We start from the raw sequence: 11,516 nt of genomic DNA on the forward strand, positions 1-11,516 counted from the left end.
TGTTTTGATGCTTAACGGGGACGCGCTAAAACAACAGCTGGCCTCACAGTCCCTACACAGGCTGCAGCAAGTGAAATAGTCCTGCTGTTTTAGGATGAATCACCTACTTGGTATCTGGAGAAAATGGTGTAGAATGCATACTAATGAATAACCGTGAGATGCACACTGGACCCCTCAAAATTGTGCATAACTAACACAAAAGCACACATAAACTTCCATTTACAGGAATCAGGAAGATTATTTTTCCTTCTTACAGTACTCAGACCTACTCCCCTGGTATATTTTATACTTTTTTTTTGAGTATATTTTTTATTTTATACTCATTTATCTCCAGCTACTTTCAAGGAGGAGTGACTCATTTCAATCAATCGGATTTTGGCCCAACTATGAATAACCTTGGTTCTGTTAAAAAAAAAATCTAACTTACTCTGCCCGTTCAGGTCAATTTCGCCACAGCCAGCTATCAAATGGGTCCATTCAATGAGATCACAAATCCCTCTCCATTTCATCCATGCAGATCTTTAGCCAGGCTTAGTGCAGGCTGTGTCTAGACCAGATCAGGATTTTTCTGCAATGCTGAGATGATTTTTCCATTTTTTTCTTTCTTTTATAATTTATTCTAACAAAATTACTGCAATCAAAATCTGAAACTGAAAGATGATGTATGCATTGGAAAAATATCACTTCATATGCTGCACTGAGTGAAGAGGAAGTAAAACAAAACAGAACAAATCCCCCCACACAGGTAATTATTTCACACTGTCACACTTAGCTCAGGAAACAAGACTCATATGTTAATCAGAGTGTTATGTTGCTGATGCAGGAGAGCGTTTCTTAATAATACATCATGTCAGAAATGTACACTTTCCTTTTCTTTTATGTAACAATGAATGATGCATTTCTTACACAGGAAACTGAAAGCATAAACATTACAGGCCCAAAGAAATGTGCAGTTTCGCAATTACTTTGACCAATGTTTGCTGTTGTTTGTTTGCAAGTGTTGAGCCACCTCTCATTTCTTTATTTTGCTTCTAAGAAGCCAGATTGTGTGTTTTTTCAAAATAGTCTAGAGCAGTAGTTTACTGCCTTTCATGGGCATTGGCTGCTTATTTCCAGTCCAGTCCTTGTATCTGACCATTCTGAGAGGAATAAGGGTTTTTCCTGTGTGTTTGTTTTTCATGTTAAGTCTTTTAACAATGACTTATGAATCATTCATGCATAAAAAAGGCACCCACCTTAAGGGATGAACCAGCGTTGTGTCTACACATGACAGACCTCTTAGCAAAGAACCAATTTTAAGTTGTATCTTCAGGTGCTTCGTTACTAACAGCCTGTTGCAAAACGTGGTAATTTGTTCCAATTTCTTTAGCTGAATCTATGAAAAATTACAAAGATAACACAGTTTGACAGCCATAACATAATATTTTGTACTAACAGGTTATTTCTAAAAAAAGCTATTAGCTGAATGTTTGGCATAACCGTATCTGAAAGTCATGTTCTGGAGAAATAGGGGGAAAAAAGATCATAGACCTGGCACAGGAACTGAGAGATGTATCTGGCCCTTCAGTTGATCCATCTAGTGTTCACTGAAGCCAGTGAACAGAAATGGTCTCAGTGGGAGGGTGGCTATCAAGAAGCCATTCTTAGGGTAGGGAAAAAAGGTTGAGATGTGCAAAATTGCACAAGAACTTGACTGAAAATCAGTGGCAACAGGTCTTACGAAGTAATGAATTGAAATTTGAAATGAAAGGTTAAATTGTCATCAATTTGTACAGAAGGGGTCAGGGGAGAGATAAAACAGTGAGAGTCTGGAATCATCTATAAAACATAGTGTGGGCTCTCTCGTGGTTTGGGGCAGCATTTCAGCCAGTGGTGTTGGAAATCTTGTCCAGATTGACGGAATTATGAACAAAAAGTACCATCAGATTTTGAACCATGCAATACCACTAGGAAAACATTTGTCTGACAATGGCTTCATTCTTCACCATATCCCTAAACACACTGTCAATGCAGGAAAAGCATACGTGCATTAAAAAAAACACACACAAAGGAACACCATTAGTCATGGATTGGTCTCCCCAGAGGTTCAAGAAGCCTGCAGAACTATTCCTACAGATTACTTTAAGACAAGAAATCTTGCCTAAGAGAGCTCAGGCTGTGCCTGATCATACCAAATATTGACTTTCAAGCTTATAACATACTCCTGTGTTAAACTGTCCACAAATGTTCGCTTGTTGTTGCATCCTTCGACGTTTGAGTGCAATAAAATTGTGTATTTAGATTATTTATTTTTATATTGATGCAGCCCTTTAATGAGCCCTCTCCTCTGATGGATAAACAGCTTGCTTGTAATGGAAAAAAAGCTCAAGTTAAAAGGGGTTGGACATTTCATTTTACAGCATTCACATCCAAAATTAGAGTGGACTGCGGTCAATTGTCCACAGCGTTGCAGAGGTGAGGCAGGTGAGGCTGAGGCACCCAGCAGTGCTTCTGCACCCAGCAAGGGCAGTCTTAATGAATAGCGAGATAAATGATAAATGTGGCCATATGGTGGAGCCGGCTGGCCAAGACAGGGGTGCTAGCAAGCTAAACACGCACACATTCACACATCCTCAAATATCTCGCTTGTTAATCCTTACCTAGAATTGAAGAGCCATCAAACTGCATAACTCAAGATAGCAGCAGGTAGGGGTTAAGGACCTCTAGGCTCTTTGGATAGATGGGGCCGTTACGGCCGACTGTGAAATCATCACCGCACTTCCTGTCAAAAAGTTTTACAGAAATTCGAGCGAGGACACAAACTGACTGCGCGTGAGGCAGACTGTCACTCAGCAACAGTGACTTTTTAATTACAAGCATTGTATGTGCCGCACTCATAAATGCAGGAAGTCTTCTCAATTTATATGTGCTTCTCTGGTGATTTGCTGTGTGTGTGTGTGTGTGTGTGTGTGTGTGTTAACTGAATCAAAGCAGATGAAGCCATATGCTGTCTGTCATACTTTGTAGGCAGTCACTTTCTTGTTTCCTCTCGTCTGCTGTATACAATACTCCTCTCTCATTACTATTCAGCACGCCACATGCTCATATAGTGTAGCTACACAAACACACACACGCACTAACTAGCCTACAGATACACCCACACAAACTTTATTCACACACATAAACTCAAACACAGTGAACAAGCCATTGTTCTCCTTTCACAGCAGATGCTATCTCTCTCTAATTGGCTCAGCAAAAACAAAGGAAAGGCCTTGGATGCCCCGCTGCAGCTATGCTCTTCCAGTCTACAGGGATGTCCTCTGCTGGACCAACACACATACAGGGTCCTTGGATATGGCTGACCTCTGCGCTGTGTAAAGAAGGCCGGTTTCTGATTACATGGCACAGTTTCAGGGTCTGTGATGAATCAGTAAGCAGGCAAGTACACTTCAGTTCAGTGCACTTTTGAAACACAATATGAAAACACCCCGTGGGTTGGCAAGAATGCTCCAAACAATCGAGGTCCCCTGAACGCTACGTGCAAATGGCGATTTGGAGGCTGAGCATCACATCACAGAATACGCAATGTTTGGTCAAGCCATTTTCTCATCAAGTGTGTTTGTCAAAATCCAGAACTCCTGCTCAGATCTCGCCCCCAAAAAGTTTACACCAGTTCTGCCAGTGCAGCTTCACACATAGCTGATGGGCGATAAGCCTTCACTGCATGCAATCCACAGCTGTCAAACTTCCTCAGTGTTGTGAAACACAGAGAGAGAAAAGAATATGCGGGGTAAGTGTTGGTGCAGTTTAGTTCAGCACTGTGAAATATGACTGTACTGCTGCTATCATAGATCTTAACTTTAACTGCAGTAGTGCAGTGGTACTTGATGGGGTGTTATATAGCAGAGAAAAAGATCAGAGAGAGTCTACTGTGACCTACCATCCACACACATTTCACTGGTGATTAATAATAGGTGAAATTGTTCTTTTTCGCCAAGAGACAAAGATGAATGTATTGTGCATGCCTTACTCTCTACTATTTCTATATCAGGCATAAAGACTGTAAAAGACAACTGATCAAGGGCCCAGCCTTCAGGCACATTACCTCCACAGATGCTGCCATTCGCTGTAATCACTCGAGTGCCTAACGCACGGGGACAAATGACATAAAATCACAAGAAACGGCATCCCCTTCTGGCAGAAAGTGTGCATAGCAGGCAACTGCTGTTGGTTCAGACCTCGTGGTTTCATCAGTGCAGATTTATTGAGAGCAGATGTTTATATGAAAAACAGACATGAGAAGATCAGCCGACAACAAACCGCAACTGCAATCAAAAAGACACGGAGCAATAAAGCACCATGGCTCCTTTACAAGACGTTTTAAAGAGGGGGCTGCAGCAGCTGCAGCAACAGTTTGAAGAGGTTCAAAGTCCTGAGAGTTAGAAAAAATTATTAAGGACCACACAACTGATTAATACTTGTGTTCTCCTGGTCTGGTATGTTTCCCCATTCTTTTTGTTGTTTGTTTTCCCACCAATTACGTGGGCTGAAACATAAATAATTCATGCAGCACTTAAGGATGAAAACACAAGACTGATAAACAACAAAGCAACTTCAGTCATCACTAATTCAGCATCTGCTAAATGCTTTTTCACCACTTCTTGTGCCACTCAGTCTGATTACAGGATGCTTTCGTTAGCATGTCTGCGCATCGCATGTCCAAACAATCCACGATTCGATTCTGTCATCTATTCCTCTCCCTAGCTTCAGTTGCTAATTTTAATTCAAGCTTTCTTCATGTTCCAGTGACTAATACAGCTTACAATCAAATGTAGAGCTAATTAGATTTTTCAAGTGACCATTATTTCTATAACATGTTGTCATAGAGCTGGTGCTTGCAAACATATCCCGAGTGCTCCAAACGAGGACTTAATTTGGGCACTGAACTAGCACATGCATAATAATGACCTTATTTGCATATATTATGTCAGTCTGTTTAGTATGTTAATGCTTGGTAAACTTCTGGGCTTAATCGTTCATCTGACATTCTAATTGGGAGTTTGTGAATTGGTTACATTGATGCGCTGACACTTTTTATTCTTCTGCCAGGTCTTGGTGGTTCACGTCGCAGCCAAACAGCCCAGGGGTGGGCAATCTCAGTCCACGAGGGCCGGTGTCCCTGCAGGTTTTAGATCTCACCTTGGGTCAACACACCTGAATCACATGATTAGTTCGTTACCAAGCCTCTGGAGAACTTCAGGACATGTTGAGGAGCTAATTTAGCCATTTAAATCAGCTGTGTTGGTTCGAGGACACATCTAAAACCTGCAGGGACACCAGCCCTCATGGACTGAGATTGCCCACCCCTGCTCTAGTCCTTCTCGACCACGCACAGAGCAATGGTTTCACCAGCTTCAGAATATATTTGACAAACTGCCGATTTTCATGTTTAATTCAATGTCAGCAAAGTGATGGTGCTTCTTTTGAAAGAAGTTACGAGGCCGGACTGCAATCCTAAAGCCCTCGACATTTTAGGGGATTTGACAAGATAATAAATGGCTGAAGCGTATTGTTCTGCAGGACACTGTGCTCTGGTTTGTCCGACGCAGTACGGTCAAACAATATATAATAACCTGAGCTGTAACCTCATTTGCTTCTGCAAGAATACTAAGGCAACTGTAAGGTAAAACATAGATGACACTAATATTTAAGAATAACCAAGTGAATAAACTAATTTTAACAATTATCTTTATAGCCCTTTCCCTTTTGAAATGAATACAATGATGTTAATACGTCTTGATGCATTCTCAATCATCCAGGAAAATAAATCTCCAAAAGTTGATTCTGTTCATCTGGACGTAGCGTTTTCTGGGAGAAACGTTTCGTCACTCATCCAAGTGAATTCTTCAGTCTCAGCTGAATGATGTTAATATATATTTTAAATTATTACAGACAAAAAGTAGTAAAACAAGTCATCATAAATGTTTGTAAATACTAGTTTCACCATGGATTAAAAACACACAAAAATATGACTCTTAGATGTCCAAGAAAGGCAATGTAATATTTTATTTATAATACAGTACTTTGTTAAGCCAGCTGTACTAGTAAGCACAGTGAGCTATGAAACTTCACTATAATAAAAGCACTCACGAGCTGCACTACAGTATAAACAGGAAAGACACTGAACAGCCTAAAAGCGCCGTGTAATCAGAGAGCAGACCATGTCCTCCCCTCAGCTCTCATTCACAGTGTGTTGTTGCATACCGGGGAATATGTCCAGCACTATAATTAAATGCACCACAGTTGAATACAACAAGCAGACGAACTACTAATAAAAGATATTTTTTTAAAAACCAACAAGAAATGGAAATTTTTAGTCTTACAGAAAATATTTACAAACACTTTTCCTTAAAATAGTAAGTATTCTTTATACCAGATCATATATATGGCTTCAGAGATATATATATAAGAGTAAACATGTGTTATTTTGTTTTTTTTCCTCTACCGCTGTCAGTCATGCGACCTTGATCAGCCTGCATAATGGACTCACAAAGTTGGAAGTCAGTCACGTGTCACCCTGGCATCCTCCTGCAGCAGCCTGTGAACTCAGCCTCTTCAGCTCCTGCCTGCTTGCTGCACTCTCAAACCTGAAGCCCTCTATGACCAAGGTCTCTCCGTCCTCCTCTATGCTGGCCCGACACTCCTGCTGATTCTGTCACAACAACAACAACATGCACACTAGGCTGTGCTGTGCACACTATGCCTCAGCACATAAAATAATAACAAGGTCATTTGTGCATCCTTTGTGCTTTGTTAACAGCTGCAATAGACAGAAGCTGTGCATTCATTTGTGTGTTTTCTAGTGTGTGTGTGGATGCGTACACACACTATTATATCTGTCCTGTGAGAAAAATTATTTATAGGGAGTCCTCCCTCCTGCTAATTGGGTTCTAGAGGTAGAAACCTGGAGCTCAATTTTTATTTTTGTGAGACTGAACAGTCTCTCATGGATCGCTGGTTGTCTTGTTTCCTGAAACGATTGGGCCAATCGTTACATTTGTAGGTGGGGCTGAGGCTGGCAACACGTGCGGATGAAATTGATGCAGCTGTCAAGGCTGCTGTAAATCTACTCACTGAAATAACAGCTCCTAAATCAGAACGACATGCATTAAAGATATTATGGTTTAGCAAATAGAATTATTTTTCTGATTCTGCCAGGTGGTTCTGGCAAAAAGTGTTTTTTATCCGTCACCCACTGTGGCACTTTGGGAAAGAGGTCAGGAGGGTCTAGTCTAGTGCTTAGAGTGCATTGTTCAATCATGCTCATGATGGAAGACAATGTAAGAGATGTCCAGAGGCTAAGCCTAAAGTGAAACTAAATGGACTGAAACGGTTAACGTCTGTGTCAAATATATTTTATAGTAATGGCAATTCAGATTTACTTTGCATATCCGTATCTTGCAGCTAAGAAGGAAAATTAACTGGGTTGCTATGCAACTGTAGGGAACTTATAACCTGACCACTTCTGACCTTGTTATAGCAGAAGTATAGTAACAGCTTCATTAAGTACAATAGAGACAGGATTAAATTAATTAAACAAATAAACCCATTTAAAAACAGAAATACAGCGGGTTAGAAACAAAGAAGACAAACATTATGTAAACTCAGCCGGGTAAGTTCCCTCAAAGGAGTATGGTTGAGATTTGACAAATAAAAATACTTGATTCTGGGCTGACTGTGGTCTGCAGCACAGTCACGTGGTTCACTGTAAACATACCGTTCTTTGATGTCTCTGGTTGGAAAGATCTAACGAGGCACACCAATTCATCATCTCTTCAATGTCTCTCATAAGTAACTGAGCTTCTGACAACACTGTAATGACATTGATGCAAATACTCAATAATAGATACCACTACTAATACCCACAATGCTTTTACTAGTTGATTTTTAACAATTTCACTTCGGAAGTCCTTCTAGTCTTACTGACCACTCAGAGCACTTTAGACTACAAGCCACATTTAATCATACAATCATGCAATGCTCTCTGTTCTGTACACTTTAAGCATATTATCTGCCATTCATCTCTGTCTAATTTAGGCTCATCAATTAACCTGACACACAAGTCTTTGAACTGTGGGAGCAAGTTGGAGTATGTGAGGAAACCCACCCAGGAATAGGGATAACATTCAAACGCCACAAAGAAAAAAATATGTAACTGTGTTAGCCTCAAATAAATCCTGATCTCATGGAGAGCAAAGAAATCTTCAATTCCATCTGGTGGCCTGTAATAAAGAGAACTCTAATTGTGTGTATTTATGATACCACCACCACTGACGCAGTTACAAACAGCACTTGTGTTGCATTATGACAGTTAAATGAATCTTGAGAACATTTTCTTCTTCAAATCACAAAAAAAACAAATCTAAACAGATGTTTTTTAGAAAGCGAGTAAAAAATACTGCTAATATATGCAATTGCTGGGCTTACGCTGACGTGTCTTTGCCATGGAGATCTCAGATTTCTCTTCACATGTCATGTCAGTGATCTTTGCAGCTTCTCTTACACTGCAAAAGACAACATAGCACTTTTAGGACATCTGTGATACAACTGAGCTGATACAGTGAACAGAGAAAAATATACACCTTAATAGTTAATAGGATAATGCACAGTGGAGTATGCCCAACATCAGAAATCATGAAAACAAACTATCAGTTAGAAATAAATAAATAAATGGACTGGTACTTAAAAAGCACCTTTCTACTAGGGGTGCAACGATATTCGTATCGATATTGAACCGTTCGGTACAGTGCTTTCGGTTCGGTACGCATATGTATGAACAATACAAAATTTTTAATTTATTTGATCAACTTTTCTTCTGATGATGCTGTCTGTGTGGAGCGCTCAGTGGATCTGCGCTTGACAGTGCAGCCTAGGCGGAGTAGTCGAAAGCAGATTCACTGAGCGCAGGGCAAGCTAGCGAGACAGAAGTTAAGCTCTCCTTGCAACATGGCAAATTGAACCTCCCCCACCCTCATTCAGATCTGGCGTTTGGAACTATTTTGGTTTTCATGTGATGTATGACCCTGAAGGTAAGAGCGTCATGGACTAAAGTAAAACAGTATGTCGGATGTGCCACGCGATCCTCAATTACATTGGTGTGAACTAGTGCGTTAGTGCAGTTAGCTCATTAAGGTGTTGGCCGTCCAGCCCCATGGGTAGCTCGTTAACGGAGATTTGTGGCGTTAATGTCATTTCAGATTAACGCTGACAGCACTAGTGGGAACACAACGAATATGACTGCACATTTACGCTGACATCATCCTAGTGCAAAGACAAGTGGAAGCAGACAAAAACAACAAGCACGCATGCTACAAACTTTACCCAAGTCATTTAGATAGCCGTTAGCACTTGATTCTCCTTATGGGGGCCTGATATGTTTAATATGCTGCTGAGAATATAGCCCAGAAGAAGCGTATAGTATAGCTTTTATTTTGGAAAGAACCATTTCTCTGTAATAAACTCTCTTTTCCAAAGATGAGTGATTTCTCGATCAGATTTATTTTTTTATTACTTTGTTGTTTCAGCAACATAAAATTTAAAAACTGTACTTTTGAGTTAAAATATATATTTATAATTTAATTAAATGACAAATTAACAAGGCATGAAAATTTTTTCTTTGTATCGAAAAAATATCGAACCTGACACCAAAGTATCAAACCGAACCGTGAATTTTGTGTATTGTTGCACCTCTACTTTCTACTCAGTTGAACACTTCAAGTACTACTGCAAGTCTCATCCACCTAATCACTCACACATTCGTACAGCAATTTTATATATGCCTAAGCACTTTATAACATTCACAAACACACTCTGATCGATGAATCAGAGGTAACTTGGGGTTCAGTATCTTGCCCAAGGATACTTCAGCATGTGGGCTACAGAAATCAGGAATTGAGCAATCAGCTTTCCAACTGATAGATGGTGTGCTCTACCATCTGAGCCACAGCTGCCCATACAATATGCTGATCAAATTCTTATTTTAATCAAACATGCACATTTCCATATTGCAGCCTACACATATACTGCTACTAGCTTTAGATAAAACTCATGAGGGCTAAAACCAATGCTTCTCTCACTTTCTATAAAGCAATTTCAATGTTTACTATGGACCTATTTAAGGTTAAAACCTCTTGATCAGCTTAGCTTAGTCTTTCGGTATGCAGACTGACTAGATCTACTGCTTTAAAATTATCATGTAAAGGGATTATGAATATCAACCTGTTAAGGCTTGTTATGTAAAACTTTTAATTAGCTGCACTAAACCTATAGAGAATGACTAAGATTTAAGATACCTTCAGGACTACACCATCAACTTACCATCAAGTTACCATCAACTGCACTGACAAAATGCAAACATCAGTAAGGACGGGCTGCTAGGCATTAGGCAATTGCTTTTTACTAGGTTAACTGCTTGTAAAGGCATCACTTTATAAAGAAGTAAATATCGCTATAATTAAAAGAAACACCCACATATAAAAAACATGATGTATGTCACAAACTAAAACTTAACAAAAAGTTATCAAGAAGCTGAGCAATAAGCTAATGGTAAGTGCTACATTAGCGTTAGCAGCTAATCAGTTTTAGGTACTGTGACAAAAAATGAACCAAACCTGTGTTTTTGTTAACATTAAATATTTATTATTAGTATTATAACTATTTGATTTTCTTGCTTACCCGTTATATTTGGGAATTGTCACTGGAAGATAATCCTAATTTAGGCAAGTGCCAACTAAGGGACACCACAGTATAATGCGCAAAGCTGATTTCATTGTCATTGGTTTGTCCCCTACTCTACCTTAAATGCCCCGTATATTGACCGTTACCTGCAATGTCACTTTCTGACCAACAGATGGCACTCTTACAAATACCAAATCTGATTTGACCGCAATCGTACTTCGCGTTCCATACAGTGACGGCCTGTCCCGCATACAAGTGTGGAGTAATATGTGATTAGTGAAAATGAGGTGTCGTTTGTTTGGTCTGCGTAGTAAAATAAGCTGGGTAAATAAAGACTGTATTTACAGTATTTGTTTCCTTTTTGCTTATTTTTCAAAGGAAATGCCCTTGTGACTTCTGTTATCATTTACTGTATTTGTCTTTATTGTTTTACATGAGGTATTGATTAAACTGAAAACCAACATTTTACAGTATTTTTGTTATAAGATTATGGATGAACAGTGCATATTTACGCTATGCCCAGCTGACTGTGCATTGTGCTATTTGATAGTTAAAGATTCGGCAACCCTAGCTATAACACTTGTGCTACTCGTGAAATAATTGCCTGTTCACTATTACCTTTAAACATGGTTCAGGGCATTACTTGTTTTCTTGCCTGTTTCTTAAGTCATTCTTTAGCTTAACAAGTAGTGCCTGTACTCTTTTGTCCTTTTAACACAAAAACACACACAATAGAGAGCTAATTTTTAAGCAATAAAGTTTTAGCTTTATCTATTAATATAGTGCCATAAAAAATATAC

The 11,516-nt window shown here is 39.4% G+C and overlaps 1 long non-coding RNA gene across 1 annotated transcript; it reads right to left on the bottom strand.

Moving 5' to 3' along the window:
* Positions 1-593: 593 nt before the first annotated feature.
* Positions 594-10,895, bottom strand: LOC146507866 (uncharacterized). The gene is made up of 4 exons (XR_014876933.1): positions 10,714-10,895; positions 8,467-8,543; positions 7,757-7,851; positions 594-6,691 (listed from the first exon to the last, which is right to left on the bottom strand). It is a non-coding gene; the product is annotated as an uncharacterized LOC146507866 (long non-coding RNA).
* Between the last annotated feature and the right edge of the window lie 621 nt (positions 10,896-11,516).

Source organism: Neolamprologus multifasciatus, chromosome 11 (assembly GCF_963576455.1).
Source record: "Neolamprologus multifasciatus chromosome 11, fNeoMul1.2, whole genome shotgun sequence".
NCBI lineage: Eukaryota > Metazoa > Chordata > Actinopteri > Cichliformes > Cichlidae > Neolamprologus > Neolamprologus multifasciatus.